Source organism: Sus scrofa, chromosome X, assembly GCF_054392235.1.
Source record: "Sus scrofa isolate SSC_HxYL_T2T_F1_AM1 chromosome X, Sscrofa_HxYL_maternal_Yorkshire_Landrace_v2.0, whole genome shotgun sequence".
NCBI lineage: Eukaryota > Metazoa > Chordata > Mammalia > Artiodactyla > Suidae > Sus > Sus scrofa.
The window spans coordinates 70,105,942-70,128,427 of NC_139401.1; the positions used below are offsets into that span (position 1 = coordinate 70,105,942).

General features: G+C 38.5%; 2 protein-coding genes across 4 annotated transcripts in view; both read right to left on the reverse strand.

The window, feature by feature from the left end:
• RLIM (ring finger protein, LIM domain interacting) overlaps window positions 1-869 on the reverse strand; it is a 194,702-nt gene extending 193,833 nt beyond the window's left edge. The window contains exon 1 of the mRNA XM_085008451.1: window positions 822-869. The gene's annotated coding sequence lies outside the window, so the exon portion shown is untranslated. The remainder of the gene's footprint in view (window positions 1-821) is intronic.
• NEXMIF (neurite extension and migration factor) overlaps window positions 1-22,486 on the reverse strand; it is a 152,495-nt gene that overhangs the window by 119,131 nt on the left and 10,878 nt on the right. The window contains exon 1 of one of the 3 annotated variants that reach the window (XM_085008449.1): window positions 5,646-5,756. The exons of the other annotated variants lie outside the window; for them this stretch is intronic. The gene's annotated coding sequence lies outside the window, so the exon portion shown is untranslated. Of the gene's footprint in view, window positions 1-5,645; window positions 5,757-22,486 lie in introns of those variants that run through there. 3 annotated transcript variants of the gene reach the window in all.

Consider the following 22,486-nt stretch of genomic DNA (forward strand, 5'->3'; position numbering starts at 1 on the left):
AACAGCCTGCAGGTTCCAGTGCTGGAACGCCTCAGGCCAAACAACCAACAGGGTGGGAACACAGTGCCACCCATCAGGAGACTGCTTAAAGTCACTTCTAAACATACACCCTGACATAGCCCTGTCCACAAGAGGGACAAGATACAGCTCCACTCATCAGTGGGCAAGCACCAGCCCCTCCCACCAGGAAGTCTGCACAAGCCCTTGGACCTACTGCAAGCACCAAGAAGTAGACATCAGAAGCAAGAAGAACTATAATCCTGCAGCCTGCAGTACAGAGAACAAAGCATAGAAATTTAGACAAAATGAGATGGCAGATAAATATGTTCCAGAAGAAGGAACAAGATAAAACCCCAGAAGAACAACTAAGTAAAGTTGAGATAGGCAATCTACTCAAAAAAGAATTCATAAGTATATATATTTCCCTTTCTAAAAAATAGCAGGAAAGGAAATAGACTAGAGAATTGATGGTGGGTTAAGTGTATCAGAACCATTCATCTAAAAACTTTATTGGCTCTATCCTTAGTTAGCTGTATGGCCATGAACTAGAATGTGATAATAATAATAATCTATGCTTTGCTTACCTATTGAGGTGTGGAGAGGATCAAATGAGATAATGAATGTGAAAGTACATTGAAAATATAAAGTACTACACAATTATAAGGTTCCTATAATTTCCATTAATACCCAAGTCTGTAAGACTGAGAAGAAGAAATAAGCTGTGAGGGGCAGGATGGGGTATTTTAATTCCCAGGGCCAAAGTGGAAAGGCCGTAAAGAATGCAAATGACATGGAAGTTCCCAGGCTAGGGGTCGAGCCACAGCCACTGTAGAAGCAACGCCAAGTAGTTATGTTGTGAGCCACACGGGGCAATGTTATTTTCTAGATCTGTACCCCCACCCCTCCCAGAGATCCTGTGAATTGTTTAACACCATTTTGATAAATTTATTTTCTGCTGAAATTAAAAAAAAAAGAATGCAAATGAAAACCACAGTGAGATGAATGAATACCAGGTACTAACATCAGATGGTAAAAGGCTTTCTTTTGTTTGGGCACAGAAGTGGTAAAGACCAAAAGGGTATGGGAACCAAAATTAAAAAGGAAATTTCATTTTACTTAAAAGCTTCGGGTCCTCAAAATTTCAGAGAGCAATGTTTCTCAAACTGTCTGCCTTGGAACACAAGTGTTTTTCAAAACACTAATAGTTTCAGCAAATGAGCTTGGGGGAAGTTGCATCTTAGAGTCAATGTATATATTAACAAAGATTCTGAGAAGGCATGTAGTAAAAAAATTTTCTTTTATTTTGTTTAATTCATTATTTCCTAAACATATCTGACCTTTGAACTTTTATCTCTCTCTCTATCTATCTATCTATCTATCTATCTATCTATCTATCTATCTACCTCCCTGTTAAGATCAGATTGAGAAGTGTAATCCTCAAAGGATTTAAGTATTAGAATAAAGAAAACAAGCCAGTAAGGTGGTTGCTAAGCATACATGTGGTTGCATGTATAAAAATACAAGCCAGAATGGTAAATCCATCTCTCCAGAGCACTGAACAAATTCTTCCTGAGGTAGCACATCTAGTTCTGGGCTCCCAAAGGCATGAAAGAAAAGCCAAAAAAAGACCATGAAAGTGAAAAAATTCATTAAAGGAATGGGTTGAAAGATCTACACTGTGTACATCTCAGAGATAGCCAAAGGATAATTTAATAAGTACAGAGAGAGCAACAAGGGTTGTTCACTGCTCCTGAATGTGCTTTAGCTTCCTTCTCTCTGTACGCCTGCTTCAGGTCATTCCTGACCCAATCTCTCTCTCCTTCCACCGAACTTGTATTTAGTTTCTTCCTCCTCCCAACAGCTCACTACACTATACATTCCAATTCTTGTCCCATAGGTCCCTGTCCCCATCTAGGCTGCATGCCCAATGACTTTGATCCTATCCTACTAGGCCTTTGACCCTAGACCTACATCTCTCTCAACCAACTACAGGAAAGGTATGCATTGCATGTGAGGAAGATATTCCTAACAGAATGGGTATGGGAGACAGGCTTTTATGCATGGTATTAAAACTGAATACTCATTTACCTTATTAATTAGGTGCAATTTTATTTTGAGGAGAGAACACAAACCATATAAGAATAGAAGTCAGGAGAGACCAAGAAAACCCAGAAGCTACACTTCAAAGCATTTGGAAATTGACAACTAGCCTGAAAAAAACATTAAGGGAGTGATGTGCAGGCACTCTAAAAATTCCTAGACAAAAATTAAAAAGGGAAATCCCAATACTAAATAATTTGGCTGGGCCCCCAAAATGCATCATTCAAGTTATATACATTTTTACAAACATATTCTTGATTGCTAGGTTAGAAAGACATTTTATTCCTTTTCAAAAAATCCTCAACAGAAACTGCAGTGACAAGGACAAACCCACCTTCCGTTGCAACACTTGAGCACTTCCAAACTTGGAAACTAAATCTCCAACTCTTTCGGCCATGTGGCAGCGGGACAGTGGCTGAATACTCAATGGCCAAGTGTGAAACCACAAGAGATGGTGGAAAATGTGGGCACATCAAGCCTCTGAAGCTTTGACCCTGCTTGCCAGACAGGAGAGCAACACAGGGGGGGAAGGGAACAAGCCAAACAGTGGCAAATCTCCACACTGTAACTGCATCTTGCAGTATCCATTCTGCCACAGCCACAAAGTAAATAAGGGAAGTAAAAAATCCCTTTCTCAAAACAGACCTAGAGTGGGTGTGTGGCTTCAATCTGACAGTCTCATTTTACTTCAGCCCTTTTGGGCAGGGTGAGGAGGAAGAAAAGAGAGAGAGGAGGAGGTGAGAGAAAAAACACAAACCGTTTTTGCAATTAAATTTCAGTATCTTTTCATTATGCAGTTTCGATTCATTGAAAGGTTTTTTTTCCTTCCAGCTCCCTCCTCTTCCTTCCTTAAAACTCTTGTTCCATTCACTACTCATTTCTTTGTGAACACACACACACACACAAAGTGTTACCCTTGATATGAATCAAAGCACGCAGAGCAGCTCCGCCTCAGTACTCGCCTTTGTAGCCAGGGATGTAAACAATATTCAGGAGGTTTTTTGGCCTTGAGAAGGGTTTAACAATAATGGTGTGGTTCCACTTTTACTCAGGAAAAGCTGAAAGGAAACTAAAAGATTTAATAGGTACAAATATTGTGCTTCGTCTACATCAATAAATAATGCCAAAATGGAAGAATGGCAGCACGGGGCAACATCCTGAATGATGCTGTTTCTGGTAATCCTCTAGCAAAAGCCTTTGTCAAGTTTTATGCCTCTAATCACATTAAATTGACCTCTGAAGGCCAGGACATAATGTTCTGTTATTGTTGTGTTTTTGTTTGCTTCACTATTTAATGGCTCTCATTTTTTTTTTTATTTTCCCACTGTACAGCAAGGGGGTCAGGTTATCCTTACATGTATACATTACAATTACATTTTTCCACCACCCTTTCTTCTGTTGCAACATGAGTATCTAGACATAGTTCTCAATGCTATTCAGCAGGATTTCCTTGTAAATCTATTCTAAGTTGTGTCTGATAAGCCCAAGCTCCCGATCCCTCCCACTCCCGCCCCCTCCCATCAGGCAGCCGCAAGTCTCTTCTCCAAGTCCATGATTTTCTTTTCTGAGGAGATGTTCATTTGTGCTGGATATTAGATTCCAGTTATAAGTGATATCATATGGTATTTGCCTTTGTCTTTCTGGCTCATTTCACTCAGGATGAGATTCTCTAGTTCCATCCATGTTGCTGCAAATGGCATGATGTCATCCTTTTTTATGGCTGAGTAGTATTCCATTGTGTATATATACCACTCTTCCGAATCCAATCATCTGTCGATGGACATTTGGGTTGTTTCCATGTCCTGGCTATTGTGAATAGTGCTGCAATGAACATGCGGGTGCATGTGTCTCTTTTAAGTAGAGTTTTGTCTGGATAGATGCCCAAGAGTGGGATTGCAGGGTCATATGGAAGTTCTATGTATAGATTTCTAAGGTATCTCCAAACTGTTCTCCATAGTGGCTGTACCAGTTTACATTCCCACCAACAGTGCAGGAGGGTTCCCTTTTCTCCACAGCCCCTCCAGCACTTGTTATTTGTGGATTGATTAATGATGGCCATTCTGACTGGTGTGAGGTGATATCTCATGGTAGTTTTGATTTGCATTTCTCTTATGATCAGCGATGTTGAGCATTTTTTCATGTGTTTGTTGGCCATCTGTATATATATCTTCTTTGGAGAAATGTCTATTCAGGTCTTTTGCCCATTTTTCCATTGATTGATTGGTTTTTTTGCTGTTGGGTTGTATAAGTTGTTTATATATTCTAGAGATTAAGCCCTTGTCAGTTGCATCATTTGAAACTGTTTTCTCCCATTCTGTAAGTTGTCTTTTTGTTTTCTTTTGGGTTTCCTTTGCTGTGCAAAAGCTTTTCAGTTTGATGAGGTCCCATTGGTTTATTTTTGCTCTAATTTCTATTGCTTTGGGAGACGGACCTGAGAAAATATTCATGATGTTGATGTCAGAGAGTGTTTTGCCTATGTTTTCTTCTAGGAGTTTGATGGTGTCCTGTCATATATTTAAGTCTTTCAGCCATTTGGAGTTTCTTTTTGTGCATGGTGTGAGGGTGTGTTCTAGTTTCATTGCTTTGCATATTGCTGTCCAGGTTTCCCAGCAATGCTTGCTGAATAGACTTTCTTTTTCCCATTTGATGTTCTTGCCTCCCTTGTCAAAGATTAATGGACCATAGGTGTCAGGGTTTATTTCCGGATTCTCTATTCTGTTCCATTGGTCTGTCTGTCTGTTTTGGTACCAGTACCACACTGTTTTGATGACTGTGGCTTTGTAGTATTTCTTGAAGTCTGGGAGAGCTATGCCTCCTGCTTGTTTTTTGTTTCTCAGGATTGCTTTGGCGATTCTGGGTCTTTTGTGGTTCCATATAAATGTTTGGATTGTTTGTTTTAGTTTTTTGAAAAATATCATGGGTCATTTGATAGGGATAGCATTGAATCTGTAGACTGCTTTGGGTAGTATGGCCATTTTAATGGCTCTCATTTTTGAGCTTAATTTAAATAGGGGATGATACAGAAAAAAAAAAAAAACCCAGGCAACTCGAGGTTTGACTAGATGAATCTGTCCAGGAAAGAGTATGAGATTTGGACCAAGATGCTTAGGCCTCTGTCCAAATAGAAATTATTGCTGTGGAGCATGAGACTGGGGAGGCCAGGGCTTCCGTTTTGAATTAATCAAGCTGTGTTCTTTAGATATTTGATTAAGTTTATTCTACTTCTCCAAAATGGTTCCTGTTCCCCTTAGCTTTTCACAGCTCAACCTAGAGTGAAGTCATAAAGAACACAGCACAGAAAGCTGCATGTTCCCTATCTGGGCTAGTGTAAAACATTTCCCCAGGATCAGCAATACCTGCATTTACAAGGAAATATTTTGAGGGAAGTTTTACCAAGTCCTAAATATAAATATTTATATATATTTTTTTCTCTCAGAAATTCTATGAAGCAAAATTAGTTGGCTAGGCCATAGGCCATAAAACTAATTAGTTATATAAGGTCATTTAATGTTTAAGTCTAACCATCAGTGGACAGGTATACATACCCAAAGAGGTTTTCTGAATTCAAAGTCTCAACGCAGAGGAACAACAGCTAAACACAAGATAGAAAGGAATCTATTTTTCTTTTAACCTGGGCACCAGAGGAAAACAAAAACCTGATGAGGGAAAAGAGAAATTAGTTACAAGGCTCCAGGATTCTACAGTGCTCTGGGGAATTAACCAAAGATCTTACACAGGGCTCATAAAACATCTGCATTTTTCTTTCTAGGCACTCAGGCTACTGTGCACATAGTATATTCCTCATTATCCCCACATCCTGGTAAAATAGAAGAGGCAGGTATATTTATCCCCACCACCCTAATATAGTCTTAGATGCTTTGTCCTCCTGTCAGAGTCTCCAGGGTTTCACTACTGAGTGATACAGACACATATGGTATAAGCAGAGTTGAAGTGCTGCCTCTAATTCAGCTTCTTCATCAAAGCTCAAATCCATAGAACAATAATCAACTTTGCATCCATTTTCCAACATCAGCCACCTCATTTGAATGACACTATTTTAATGACAGTAAATGTTGCATGGGCACTGTGAAGTGAGAAACATCACCCTGCATTAATACTCCATCTGCCTGCCATCTCCCTAAGATCCTGAGGCATGTTTCAAAGCAAGCATAGGAGAATTTATACCTAATTAAAATCACAGAGGAAATGGAATGTCAGAGGCAGAATTTAGTTTCTTTTTTAGAATTACAGTGTTTTTGAGGAGTTAGACTAGTCTGTCCACCAGATTTGCTGAAGAGGGAGAGGTGGAGAGGAAGAGAGAAAGGACATATAGGCATGGGAGTAGGGGTGAGCAAGGAGGAAGAATTATACAGTCTTTTTTAAAGTAAAAATGCTGATTTAGGTATGAAGGAAGTAGTAGAAATTGGACTGATTTTTGCCCCCACATTTCTGTTTCCCCCTACATGCCAAAGCCTGGCACTGCTCTTCTGGTAGAATCAGAAAAGAAAAAAGTCCATATATATGTATGTTTTGGTAGAAGTGACACTGAACAGCTGAAGGATGAAGAAACAAGAGTCTGAATAATCCACAAAGTAGATGACATCAGATAATAGAAAACTGAATGTGTTTAATTTTTATCACTCAAGAAGCTAAGGGAGTTCCCGTCATGGCACAGCAGAAACGAATCCGACTAGGAACCATGAGGTTGCAGGTTCAATCCCTGGCCTCTCTCAGTGGGTTGAGGATCCGGCGTTGCCCTGAGCTGTGGTGTAAGTCGCACACGCAGCTTGGATCTGGCGTTACTGTGGCTGTGGCGTAGGCTGGCGGCTACAGCTTTGATTTGACCCCTAGCTTGGGAACCTCCATGTGCCGTGGGTGTGGCCCTAAAAAGACAAAAAAAAAAAAAAAAAAAAAAAAGGAAGAAGAAGCAGCAGCAGCTAAGGCACAAGGAAGAAAAGGAAGGGACTTGGCTCTTTTCTAAGTTTAGTATCTATCTTTGCCACCTAGTTCTAAGTCCTCAGGCTGCAGAATGAATGGAGAATAATAATCTAAAAGCTTTCCTGTTTCTCGCTCTCACGTTTGTGTTCTGTGTGTGTGTGTGTGTGTGTGTGTGTGTGTGTGTGTGTGTGTGTTTAAAGACAAAGTTTTCATCTAATGAGGGAGCTAAGACTTATACAGACTATCTTACGCCTGGCCTTAAAGCCACAACTAATCAAGCCATTTCATTCCATGTGCAACATTATTATGCTTAATCTTGTGCATTTGACAAACATGGGAGAAAGAAGAGATGAGAGAATGAGGAGATGTGGTACCCAAAATGGAGATGGGAAGACTGGGTTCAGTAAGTTGGAAGATTTTTAAATTATCCATCATCCATGTATACACAATCAGATAACATCTATAGATGGTGTGAAAGCTTTTCCTCAAACCCTTAATTTGGGGTCATCAAACTCTTTGTGGAAATCCTGTTTCTTACATTTATTTAAAGCTCCCCAAACATCAGGGTTAAGCAGGGCCATTTGACTCTGACCTGACTCTGTCATTAGATACCCTTATCTAGGGAAGGAGAACGTTGATTGAATTTACGCTATATTTTGGGGGGTAAAGGAGAATTAAAAAGTTCAGGATTCCAAAGGACTTGGTTTTTCCTTAAGTAAAAAGAGTCATATCAGCAGACATCATATTCCTCACTCAATTCACCTCAGAACCTCTTTCAGGTAGCAAAGAATTAAAGTTCATAAGTTCAAATAATCAAAGGTCAGCCCCATCTCCCCTTTTTCTATAGCAGATTCAACTACTTTAGTAATGCTTCCCAGGTTTCTCTATCATCCTTCCATCTCAGAGATCCATAAAATATATTTTTCAATTTTTTATTGTCCCAATACATTATTTTTTAGTTGCATTTCTGTATGCTAATAATGAAATATTAGAAAAGGAATACAAAAATACAATATCTTTTAAAATTGCACCCCAAAAAATTAAATACCTGGGAATACACCTGACCAAGGAGGTAAAAGACTTATATGCTGAAAATCATGGACTTGGAGATCCATAAATTATTAAAAGTTCATTCTCACCAACCTTTACTCTTGGAGTAGGATTTATGTCTATACGCACTCACTCCTCCCTATCTTTTAACAGGAGTTGAAAAGTTTAGCTCTTAGTCCTTTTGCTGCCCTCTTCCTTCTCTAGGTAATTCTCCCCCCTCAGCTCTGAAATCCAACCCTTCCTATTTATTTGCCAAACCTCAGACCTCCTTCCAAATAAGTTACTTTCTCCAGCCCACCTTGGCCAGTAGGTGGTGCTGCAGACAGATAGCTCTTTCAACTGATGACTCCTTGAAGGCAGCAGGTTCTTTGGGTATGGCAACCATTCATCCTGCAGAGCTGTGGTCTGACATACTCTGTACACAGCAGAATTTCTGGTTTATACAAACTGATTTTAAGATTGAGGGAGTGGTCGTTAGAAACGGAGAAAAGTTCACTTGCTTTCTTTTTTCCTCCACACCTCAGTGCTAGCCATGACAAAACTCTTACTATCTTCCTGCCTTGGTTGTGAGTGAACAGAGACATCTCAGGAACAAAAGTCAATGCCTTTCGTCAAGGCTTCAAGTACAGTCTCTGAAACCTCCAAAATAGACGAACAGGGATTGGGCAGCAGGGTGTGCATGTGTGACAAAATATTGCTGTATAAATTATTTGGGGATTATACACTGTTTGGGATTAGCTGCACCTCAGCACCTTTCCATTAGAATTTGATAGGTGGTGAAAAAAGAGACAAAGCTAGCTGCCTAATATCCACAGCAAGCAAGGACAATTAGAAAACATTCATTTTTGTTCTGTTCACACTTCTACTCCCAAAGCTAACCATACGCTTTCTAGCTTCTGGCTTGACCACCCAATTGTATCTACTGGCATACAAAAATAATTTTTATTTCTGAAAATGTTTCAGAAACATTTGTATTTCAGACTTAGCTTTCATATTTCATCGTATATCAGGAGGGTAAGTTCGGCCCATATGCAAATTTATGGACAATTCTGATTAAGGTTAAGTTCTGACAAATAAATATTAGCCTACACGAAGTTTTTTAAAAATGTAAAGGTTATTGGAGTAAGAGTCAAGAGATCCAAGTTCCATCTAACTCATATGGCAACTTTGGACAAGGCACTCTCTCTGAGCCTTTGTTTTCTGGGCAAATTGCTACCTGCCTCACAAAGGGATTAGAAGGGTCAAAGAAATGAGTTTCTAAATGGTTTTGAAAAATATTAAGTTCTGCACAAAGCAGAAGCATTGTATCCCCCTAGGGGTCTTCATTCTAATACAGGGTCATTTATTCATTAATTCAGTGATAAGGCCTGTGTACTGGGTACTATAACAAGTAGATTTCCAGAAGTGGAACTAGTTTTGATTTCTCTCAAATTTTATAATGCAATGCTGTGAAGGGTAAGAGTGGGAAAAAGTAGTTCAAGTAACTGACAAAATGGAATATTTCCAGAAGAAAGCACCTAGGAGAGAAAAGGAGTCAATAAATCTGTCACATTAGGAATGTCTGAAGGAATGGGTGGGAAATGTTTAGTCTGGAGCAGACTAGAGGAGGTAATGATGGCTGTTTTCTGAAATCTGAAGGCCTATCACATGCAAGAGAGATTAAGTTTTTTTCATGGTAGAAGGCAGAACAAAAATCAACCAGGCTCAAAAGAAAAAAAAATTAACCCACAATGATGGAGGTATGTCAAAGGGACACAGGAGCCAACTGAAAAACCTCCCAATGGCCAAAGGTAGAACAATTTGAGAAACAAAATAAATAAAGTAGTATTGGACAATAACCCAATGTTTAAAATAAATATCCATGAACCAATACTGATATAAATAAATGATTGAATAAAGAAATAAATGAGAGAGAATAGACATACCTCCAGTGCACAAGAATTCTAAATAATTTATACTCCATCCTCAAATAGGTGGTGCATAACTCCCCAGTCTTAAAGTATGGAGTGCCCAAAGTAATTCCTTCTAAAGAGCACCTTATGGAAGTGGGGAAAATGTAACTTTACCCTGGACAAGCCTGACAAACACTATCTCAGCCAGGTGATCATGGTCAACATCAACAGTGATAAATCACCTTTATAGTATGCACCCATGACCTGATATGATGAGAATAGTATTTACCTCTGTGGTCTTCCTCCCTAAAACACATTACCCGAGTCTAATCATGATAAAAAAAATCAGACAAATCCCAACTCAGTCTAATGAATATCTGATCACTAATCCTCAAAACGGTCGAGGGAAATTCTGAGAAATTGTCAGTCAAGAGGAACAACAGAGACATAATGACTAAATGTAATGTGGTATCCTGGATGGGGTACTGCAACAGAAAAAGGACACTGGGGCATACTAAGGAAACATGAATATAGACTTTAATAAGTTAATAATACTATATTAACATGAGTTTGTTAATTGTAACAAATGTGTCACAGTAATGGAAGATATTAATAATAGGGAAACTGAGTGTAGGGTATATGAGATTCTCTATACAATCATCACAATAAATCTGTAGATATAAAACTGTTCTAAAATAAAAAGTTTATTCTAAAAAAACAGAGAACACTACAAGAAAACATATTTCAGCTCAATTTAAGAATAGACTTTCTGAAAAGAAATAAAAGGCATCCAAATTGGAAAGGAAGAAATAAATTTATCTCTGTACACAGACGACACAATCATATATATAGAAAACCCTAAAGATTCCACAAAAAAACTGCTAGAACTAATAAACGAATTCAGCAAAGTTTCAAGATACAAAATCTGCATGCAAAAATCAGTTGCATTTCTATGTACTAATAATGAACAAGTCAAAAAGGAAATTAAGAAAATTATCCCATTTACACTAGCGTTAAAAAGAATAAAATATTTATTTACCGAGGTGAAAGGCTTGTACACTGAAAAGTATGAAATGATGCTGAAGGAAATTAAAGAAGACACTAATAAATAGAAAGATTTGTGTTCGTGGATTATAAGACTTAATATTGTTAAGATGTCAAAACCACCCAAGGTAATCTATAGATTCAAAACAATCTGTATAAAAAACTCAATGACATTTTTTGCAGAAACAAAGAAACCCATCCTAAAATTCATGTGCAATCTCAAGAAGGCAAAACAATCTTGGAAAGAATAACAAAATTGGATGCATCACACTTATTGATTTCAAAACTTACTACAACAATAGAGAAAAGACAGTCCCTTCTGGGAAGTGGTACTGGGAAAAGACAGTGGTACTGGGAAAACTGGACAGCTACATGCAAAAGAGTGACATTAGAACACTCCCTTACACCATATACAAAAATAAACTCAAAATGGATAAAAGACCTAAATGTAAGCCCAGGTACTATAAAACTCTTAGAGGAAAACATAGGACGAACACTTTCTGACATAAACCACAGCAATATCTTCTCAGATCCACCTCCTAGAGTAACTACAATAAAAACAAAAATAAACAAATGCGACCTAATTAATCTTAAAAAGCTTTTGCACAGCAAAAGAAACCTTAAACAAAATGAAAAGACAACCCACAGAATGGGAGAAAATATTTACAAATGAAGTGACTGACAAGGGATTAATCTCCAAAATATACTAAAACCTCCTGCAGCTCAATACCAAAAAAGCAAACAACCCCATCAAAAAATGGGCATAAGATCTAAATAGACAATTCTCCAAAGAACACCTACAGATGGCCAAAAAAACACATGAAAAGATGTTCAATATCACTAATTACTAGAGAAATGCAAACCAAAACTACTATGAGGTGCCACCTTACAGCAGCCAGAATGGCCGTTATCAAAAAGTCTACAAACAATAAAGGCTGGAGAGGGTGTAGAGAAAAGGGAACCCTATTACACTATTGATGGGAAGGGTAAATTGGTGCAACCACTGTGGAAATCAGTATGGAAACTCCTCAAAAAACTAAAAATAAAACTACCATTTGATCCAGCAACCCCACTCCTGGGCATCTATTCAGAGAAAACCATGACTCGAAAAGATACATGTGCCCATTGCAGTACTATATACAATAGCCAAGACATGGAAGCATCCTGTCTATCGACAGAGGAGTGAATAAAGAAGATGTGGTACATATACACAATGGAATATTATTCAGCCATAAAAAGGAATGAAATAATGGCATTTACAGCAATATCATGCTAAGTGAAGTTATTCAGTCAGACAGTGAGATAGAAATGTCATATACTATCACTTACATGTGGAATCTATAAAAAGGATACAATGAACTTATTTGCAGAACAGAAACTGACTCACAGACTTTGAAAAACTTATGATTACCAAAGCAGACAGTTTGGGGTGGGGGGAGGGATGGATGGGCCGGGGGTTTGGGATGAAAATGTTGTAAAACTGGGCTATAATGATGGTTGTACAACTATAAATACAATAAAATTCATTGAGTTTTTTAAAAACTTACTATGAAGCTACAGTAATAAAAAATTTGGTACTGGCATAAGGACAGACATATAGAACAATGGAATAGAATATAGAGCCCAGAAATAAACCTTCATGTATATAGTCAAATGATTTTCAAGAAGGGTCCCAAGACCATTCAATGGGGCACAGGCAGTCTTTTCAACAAATGGTATTGGGAAAACTGTATATCCACATGCAAGAGAATGAAGTTGGACCATTACTTTACACCATGTACAAAAATTAACTCAAAATGGATCAAAGGCCGAAATATAAGAGCTAACACTATTCAACTCTTAGGAGAAAACATAGGCAGGAAGCTTCAAAATGTTGGATTTGACAGTGATTTCTTGGATATGATACCAAAAGCACAGGCAAAAAAATAAAAAATAGATAATTGTACTATGTCAAAATTGAAAACTTTTTGTGGACCAAAAGAAACTACCAGTAAAGTGAAAAGAAAAACTATGGAATGGGAGAAGGTATTTGCAAATTATATATCTGAAAAAGGATTAATATCCAAAATATTAATAAAGAACTCCTATAATTCAGCTAATAAGCACATGAAAAGATGCTCGACATCACTAATTATTAGAAAATGCACATTGAAAGCACAATGAGATACCAACTCATAAACATTAGGATGGCTATTATAAAAAATATTAGAAAATAACAAATGTTAAGAAGTCCCTGGTGGTCTAGTGGTTAAGGACTTGGCGTTGTCAGTACTGGGGCTCAGGTTTGATCCCTGGCCTGGGAACTTCCACATGCTGTGAGCATGGCCAACAACAACAACAAAAACCCAAAAAACAAATGTTGACAAAGCTGTAGATAATTTGAAACACCTGTGCCCTTGTGTACTGTTTTGTGGGACTATAAAATGGTGCAGCTGCTGTGGAAAACCTTATGGACGTTCATCAAAAATTAAAAATAGAATTACCATATGATTTAACAATTCCAATTCTGGGTATATACCCGAAAGAATTGAAAGCAGGGTCTCAAAGCAGTATTTGTTCATAGAAGCATTATTCATAATAACCAAAAAGTGGAAGTAAGTCAGATGTTCATTGATAGATGAATGGATAAACAAAATGTGACACAATGGAATATTATTCAATCTTAAAAAGGTAGGAAATTCTGACACATGCCACAACTTGGATGAACCTTGAGGACTTTTATGCTAAGTTATATAAGCCAGTCAGAAGGAACAAATAATGTACAATTCCACTTATATTAGGAATCTTGAATAGTCTAATTCATAGAATGGTGGTTGCCAGGGCCTGGGAAAGGGTGGAAATGTGGAGTTACTGTTTAACGAGTATGGAGTTTTAGTTTTGCAAGATGAAAAAAGGTCCAGAGATGGATGGTAGTGATGGTTGAATAACAATGTGAATGGAATTAATTCCAAAGAACTGTACACTTAAAAATGATTGAGATGGCATATTTTATGTTATATGTATTTTTGCCACAATTAAAAATATTAAAATAAAATAAAAAGAATGAGCGTCTGACATGGACTACCTTTGGGGGTAATTGCCCATTCTTGGATATATCTAGGCATGGTAATCTAGAGAAAATGATTAACGTATCAGATAAAAATAGTTTAGAACACTTCCTAGTTATTTCCAAGAGGCAAAAAAAAAAAAAAAAAAAAAAAAAAAAAAAGCATTTGCGGAGTTCCCGTCGTGGCGCAGCGGGAACAAATTTGACTAGGAATCATGAGGTGGGTTCGATCCCTGGTCTCGCTCAGTGGGTTAAGGATCTGGTGTTGCCCTGAGCTGTGGTGTAGATCACAGAGTTGGCTTGGATCCCGAGTTGTTGTGGCTCTGGCGTAGGCTGTAGCTCCAATTCTACCCCTAGCCTGGGAGCCTCCATATGCCGCGGATACTGCCCTAAAAAGATTAAAAAAAAAAAAAAAAAAAGCATTTGTGACTGAGATGTCAATGTGAGGCACAATTTACAACATTTGTCTTCTGCCAGCAGGTAATAGAAATAGTGCAGTTGTTGGTCTACCTGGTTCCACTATACGCCCTTCAGTCCCAGGGAATCCTCTGAAGAAAGTATTACATATGCAATTTACAACCCCCAGAGGTATGTACTATCTTATGCCTAACCTTAGAAATAGTCCTATGCACCTATTTCTCCCCTAATAAAACACAGTCTCCCTAAAATGGGGGCTATTTGACTCACCTACCACTCCACTATTACTCCTACCCCCTCCCTTCTCCCAGCTATAGTATCTTATACTAAGTAAGTATTCTTTATGTATATCTATGAATGACTTCGAGCTTCAGATAAATGGAGTGAGAGAGCTCCTTTAATACCCCTCCATTTGAAGGTCTGTCTCAGACCTCAAGGCAGTTCCAAACCACCAGTATCCTTTAATGCATATTAAGATCTCTCTCTACCTAACTGTTGAGTTGGGACATTGGTCTTCTCCTTTGGACTGGAACTTACACAATTGGCTCTCCTGGTCCTCAGGCCTTTGGATTCAGACTAGAAGTACATCACCAACTTCCCTGTGTCTCCACTTTGCAAATGTAATTTTGTAGGATTCCTCAGCCTCCATAATCACACAAGCCAATTACCTTGCACATGTGTGTGTGTGTGTGTGTGTGTGTGTGTGTGTGTGTGTGTACACATACAGACTATTGATTCTGTCTCTCTAGAGAATCCTGATTAATAATCCTTTCAGATTTTGGCTGAAAGTCCCCTTCATGACATTTAAAGTATTTGATCATAGATGAATCAAAGTATAGGCTCAGAGAGTTAAAGGGGAAGCCAAGTATAAGGATGTAAACTGGCCTCCAAATGGGTGAGTTTTAATACCAGCTCAAATATTTCTCTTTGGCCAAAGTCTTACTTGTTAACTCAAAAAAATGAGGGAGGGAATAATTAATTAGATCCATGGTTCCCAATCTATGGTCCCAATCTACGGTTCCCAATCTATTAACAGATCACAAAGGTAATCACTGGGATCCTCAAGTCATTTTCAATGTTTCAAAACTTTAAAGAAAACAGAGCACTTAAATATCATACAGCTGCCCCAGTTATCTAAATGTCAAGTTTCTTTGCTTTTCCCTAGAATTAGAGCAACCGAGCACAATAATACTGGTTATCCATGCTGATTAGAAACTGTGACACATGTGTGTGTTGTGCATGAACATGAAAAAACTATTGTTTAATAAATTTAGCTTTCTCAAGAGAAAAGAAAACCTCTTCAAAGCACTAACCCTTGTGAAAAAGAAGGAAAGGAAATTAAAATATTGGGAAGCACTGATCTCTCTGATCTGTGGCTGAGGTCCCTTGCAACTCTTCCAGGTTCCCACATCTACTTGCCTCTCTTGTCTTTCCCAGCAAGGACTTCAATCTTCACTTACCTGAGACACTGGAAACAGACTGAATAATGGAAGTCTTGTTCTACCACCCACCTTGGGTCTGAGGACAGTTGTGAAATTTCTGCAGCACTCCTCATGCCCCCTACACCCATGTATTTGGACCTGATTGATTAAGTTGGGGGCCTTTGGATAGGCAAAAACAAACAAAACAAAACAAACAAAAATGCAAGATTTCCCACAGCCAAGCTAGTTAGCATATAGGCAAGTTTTCTGCAGTTTAGATGCAGTAAGTGCCACTTCACATTTCCCAAAGACCTTGATAGGTGTGGCAGGTTCAGACTCCCACAGGGAAGCTGTCTGCCCAGTTTTAAGGGGAAATGCTACTCGGTGCCTAAAGCCATTCCTTGTTATAAAGACAGCTTTAGCTCTACAGCTTTTGCTGTGGAGGGGAAAGGGGTGTGGAGAGAAGCTCCATTGAACTGAAACTTGAATCTGGGGGTAAACACAGCTGGGACTGTCCCAACATTGGCTTCTATGACCTGGAAACAAGAGTACCCTATGTCCCAGCAAAACACACGTTTGCCGAGTCTCATCCTGCCTATTTCTAAACCTCAATCAACTGCAGAATCTTTAAAAATAAAATCTTTTTTTTTTTTTTGGCAAGGAAGAGAGTTCTTTTTAGAGGAATTTGTTTAATTATTTCAATTTAAAATCTTGAACATTTCCAATCCTGCGGTCTTCACTAATTTGCAGGTGTATACACACTCATGAACACACAAACACACAAACATACACACTGGCCCTTAGAGACCTTGAGGCAGAAATGCAGTTAGCCACTAGCATGCCTCCTGGCTTTCTAGTTCTGTATGAAAGAATAGAGCCTGGAACTGAATCGGTCAAATGCTTCTACACAACTACTGAGAACTGACATTTGGTCCGTCTAAAGAGAACCAAAGGTGGCAAGGGCAAGTTAGCAATGAATTAAACTGATTAAAGCCGAAGTGTGGTGAGCTTCAGAGGGCTAAGCTCCGTCTGGCTTTCCAAGACCCAAGACCAAGAATAACGATACTTTCATTTCACTTTATTTTTTAATCTCAGCATCCTGATTTTTTGCTGTGTGACCTTGAGCAAGTAGCTTAATCTCTCAGTGCTTCATTGTTTCAAACACATTGAACTCTCTAGAATGATAAATCATCACCTCTCTTTCTCCCAGCAGGTCTCGATAATTAAATGTAGTTTTGCATGTATGACAATGACTGCAACCAAAATTGTACTCAACAATTCTAATCGTGTGTGTGTGTGTGTGTGTGTGTGTGTGTGTGTGTGTGTGTGTGTGTGTGTGGTGTGTGTGTGTGGAAGTAGTGTGGCTTTGTCAGGGATGGATGCTTCTCTGACATAAATGATTATTTTCTGGCCCAGCTCAGAAAATAATTGAGTACCCTACCTCACTCCACAGACCAGGGAAAACAATCACTATCTCTTCTTAGAGGTGGCTTCTCTGAGCTCAGAAGCCCCAGAATTGGCTTCCCATGGGCCTCGGAGGCACCGCTTAGCCTTGGTTTGGAGGTGGAGGGGGTGTATCAGGGCATCACCTGGTCATACCTCAGGCCATTTCAGACCACAATCTAACAGTTCCAAATGAATAATTCAAATACCAATCTAGCTGTCGTTGTTGTTGTTTAGAACAAGATCTGGTCAAAGAACAGAACAAACTTGCTGGGGAATATAGCATGGTCCCTGTTTCCTTCTCTGCATAAGACCCTGCCTATGCTATTTTAATGGCTATATAGCAAAAGTGTGCCTTAAAAATTATTCATTGGCAATATTTCAATGTACAAATCTGTCTTTTGAAAACTGTGCATTATGACATTATAATGTTAAGTGGGAAAAAAAGATAAGGTACAACCAAAGAAACACTAAAATGTACAGAAAAAAAGATTAGAAGAAAAAATACTAAATTTGGCAGTCCTTGATATAAAAATGAAGGACTTCTTTTTTATACTCTTCTGTATTTACCACACTTTATTAAAATTGACTGTTTTTATAACAAACAATTCCAGTTTTAGTCTTCTTTTTTCGCTCTCTTTTTTTTTTCTTTTTCTTTTTTTGCCATGGAAAGCTTTCACATACGGGATAGAGAGCCAGGGGGCTCAAGTACAATATTAAATGGATGTGTGCCCTTGTTAAGTAATTTTCCTTCTCTGGGCCTCTCTTATTCCTTCATAAAATAGGGTAGGAGGCAGACAAGGCGGTATCCCTAAAGACCCTTCCAATTTTGCCCTTTATTGTTTTATAGCCAAAATCACTGGGCTGGCTGAGCTGCGTAGAGCCTTTGCAAATTGTTCTCTGGTCCTAAGAGCTATCAATTAGTCAGATTCTGCGACTTTCGTGTAATGTAACTAGATATTATTGTATACAAAAAGTATCATGAAAAAGCAATGTACATGTAATTGGCTCTAGAGTACAGTTAGAGTGAGAAAAGGAAATGTAAAAGGAAAAAATGGAATACATCCTTAAACAAGATGTTGAATGAAGCAAAAGAAAACTAGCTGAAGAATGACATACATTAGGATATTATTTATGTAAATTAAGAATAACACACAGAACAAGTCTATATTTTTGCCTATGGATTATAAATTATATTGAATAATACATTCCAAATTCATCTTTGCCTCTAGGAATGAATGAATGAGAAGAGGAACAGGGGACAGAATTTAACTTGTATGATTTCTCCCACTGGGAAAAAATCTAAAGCAAACTTTATGTTAAAAATTGTAATAGTTGTTAAGCAACATGAATAAATTCTAGAGATCTGGTGTACAACATAGTGCCTATAGTTAACAATACTGTATTGTACACTTAAAAAACTAAGTGGGTAGATATGTTAAATGTTCTTACCACAATAAAAAAATGTTAAGTTTGTCAATTCTGAGTAAAGATCCAGGTGTGTTTGTTATGTTATTGATTCTCAATGTTTTTCAGCATTTTTATAATTACTCAAAGTAAAACATGAGTCATTTTTAAAAGAAAAGATTGATATTTCTTCTTCATATTTTTCAAAATCTGTGAAATGTTCATTGATTATGTTTATCAAAGGTTAAATGAATTTAATTTCAAAAAGAGAAAAACATAACAGAACAAAGAAAAGTAAAAGAGGGGGGTCACTGGGATCAGATAGAGAGAGGCCCTGGGGGACTCAGGAACTTTTTGCCCAAAAGTGACTAACAAACTTCATAAGCCAAGGATTTAATGAATGGACCTACTGCAAGAGGGGGACTCCTGGGCATTCCAGCCCCCATCCCTCACCATATGTATTTAAAACCCCACTCTGTCTCATTCATTTTCTCTGGACAGAAACTTCCAGTGATTCTCCTCCAATTACCTAGCCTTTCAGGGACAAATTTTCCATCTTGGCTTCCAAGGCGGCTGTTACAACACCACAAATCACCTTCTGCCATCTCTTCTTGAGCCAAACTCCTACTGGTTTCCAGGAATCATATGGGGAATATGGCTCTCTGAATTTATTCCCTCGCAGTACTCAGCTCACAACATTTCTTAAATTAAATGTCTTACTACAAAAGCTGAACCTGCTGAAGATAAAAGCTTTTCATTTTTCTCATGCTGCCCTCCCCCAAGCTAAATCCCTGTCACAGTTAGAAATGCCATTTTATCCCCCAACTCTGAAGAAATCTCAGTCATCTTGGCTCTTTGCTGCATACTGATTGACAATTGAATCCATTTGCTTTTATCAACTTACTGTCTCTTGATTCCCTACATGGCCCCTTTTGTTAGCCCTTTTCATCCAGCCCTCTTTGCTTTTTGTGGGCACCTCACAATATGATATTTTTGAATGGCTCCTCCTGCCCTAACCTTCTGCCACACCTAGGAGCCATAGCCTCTCTTGGCTGATGTAACTGAAGTGCTGGCTCCAGACTTTGCTCTCTAAGGATAGCAATGACCTTGCATCCAATCACACAATATGCCAGGAGAGCAGCTGTAGTCAAAGGAGATATGGATCCTGTGCAACATCAAGGGGAAGGTTGAAGGCCCTGCTAAGTGATGGGAGTAGGCTGTGAAGGCGAGGGAGTGCATTAAATGGAATGGATGAGCACAAGCTTTGTGTGCTCTGAAGTGAGAGTTTCCCTTACCTCACTGTTCAAAGAGGCCACTGATACGGAAATCCAAGGGAAAATATCAGGGATTGGTCTATAATAATCACTCTGTCTCTGATTTATAGTGTGTCTTTGGGAAATTCACTTTAAACTATCTGAAACTCAATTTCCCCATCTGGAAAATGTTATCATCGTGGAAACTGTCGCTGTGGGAAAAGATCTTAAGAGATCAGCTCTAGACTAAGCCCTTGTTTCACAGTTTGAAAACTGAGGCCCAGGGAGGGGAAGCAACTTGTCCTATATGTCTTTAATATTTACCTTCCCTAAGTCCATGAGGTTGTTTGTGAGGTCAAATGAAATAAAACATAGTATCCCTTTAAATCTTCTACAAGAGAGGGGCTATAGAATCATAAGATGTTATTACTGGCAGCTTTTGTGCCTATGGTCCCTTAACATAAATGTCTCCTAAATGAAGACACATCAGTCTTAGTTTTTACTTTCTCAGGACCACTGAACACACAATTGTCTCCCTCAGCTGGCCATCTCAGCAACAAGCCCAGACAGCAACTCTCTACCCTATCATCCACTGTTGCCTCTTCTACTTCAGGCTAACCCAGTTGCTTAAGCACTGCTTCTATCTGAAGGTTTGGAAATTGTTGATCACCCCAGCATCCTCCTCTAAGCTCATCGTAGCTGATACCACCTTACATTGTGAGACACCCAGCATTTCAGTGCCATAAGTACAATAAATGGAGAAGGGAGAATCTCATTAAAAAGGGCTTTCTAGAGAGATCTTGGGAGTAGAGTCAGAGCCATGAAGATCAGAGAAAGGCTGAGGAAGTCTAAAAGGAGAGAGGGCAAAATAAAGAGCATACCTGGGATCACACTTTTTCTTTCAGTGCATATTATGACAAAATGGCTTTTCATTTAAAAGAGAACATGATGGAAGATAGTGTGGGAAAAAGAATGTGTATATATGTATGACTGGGTCACTATGCTGTACAGTAGAAATTGACACAACACTGTAAATCAACTGTACTGTAATAAATATTTTTTAAAGTAATTTGACAGTGCTCTTATCTAGTATGTGGCCTGACTATCTGGGGGAGGCCTCTGGATTCTTAAGTCTAATAAATTTTCACAAAATAAAAGAACCCCATTCTTGGCATTAGCTGCACTCACTTTAGGCCTCCATTAACCAAATGTGCTCAGTGCTGGAAGATATCAAAGCCATACCTAAAGGTAGAATGGTACAGGTGAAAATCAAAAGGGAGAGATTAGTCCACCTATTTGCTTTTCAGCATCTTACACTGGTTAGCTAGAAGTGACTTGTCCTTGATGAATCATGAATCAAATCACTGGGGTCAGCAATATCATGACATTACCACCTTATCTGGACAATAAACAAATGGGCCTTTACATTTAGTCAGGTGCTAAATATATGTACATGTATGAAGTATTATTGAAATAGGGCAAAAAAAAAAAAACAAACAGTGGCTTATAGGAAAAGACTGAGATCAATGGCAAGGATGACTGATTCTAGATTCTCTTCCCAGATGTGTATAGTAGTATCCTGATCCTTTGATCCCTTTGCTTAACTATTGACCACTGTCTTCAAAATTAAGTGGTGTATTTGGAGCCTCATTGAGAGATGAAGTGACAAATCTGGATTTTGGTTGCTCCCACTATTTCATCTCCATATATCTGAGTAACAGACCAGGAATAATCACCTCTTCCCCACAAATACACATATGGAAGGATCTAAGTGAGTCACGGTCCTGATTTACAACTGAAAACTTGACCTTGGGTTATGAAGCATGCCCATCTCTCTTTTTACAGCCTAACTTCCAAACTGCTTCTTCTTCAAATGAATATGTTTTTGTTTAGCTTTAAGTCAAACCACATAAATCTGAAGAACTCATTCCTTTTCTTTTACCTATTTAGTCAAATAGATTTGACTATGTCATTTATGAAACATCTTAACATGTCAAGACCACATTTACGGATCCAGTGTTGCCATGAGCTGTGGTATAGGTCGCAGACAGCTCGGATTCTGCGTTACTGTGGCTGTGGTGTAGGTGGGCAGCTACAGCTCTGATTCGACCCCTAGCCTGGGAACCTCCATATGCCATGGGTGCAGCCCTAATGGAAAAAATCAAAATAAAATTTAAAAATATATATTTTAAAAAAACACGTCAAGACCACAGCTTTGCACATATAGGATTTTCTATAGGAAAAGGAAATGAGACATATACCATAATAAAACATATATTCAATAGATAATAAATACACCTCTTCCCTTGCCAAGAGGTAAAGTACATAGGCAGCCCATAAAAGCAAGCACTCAGAGATGTATTCACAAATATAGAGATCCAATAAGGGAAAATGTTACTGAACTGCCCCAAGGGGAAATTGAGAACACTGACTCAATGTTAAGGACAGTCCTGCAAGTCTAAGCAAGAGAGATTT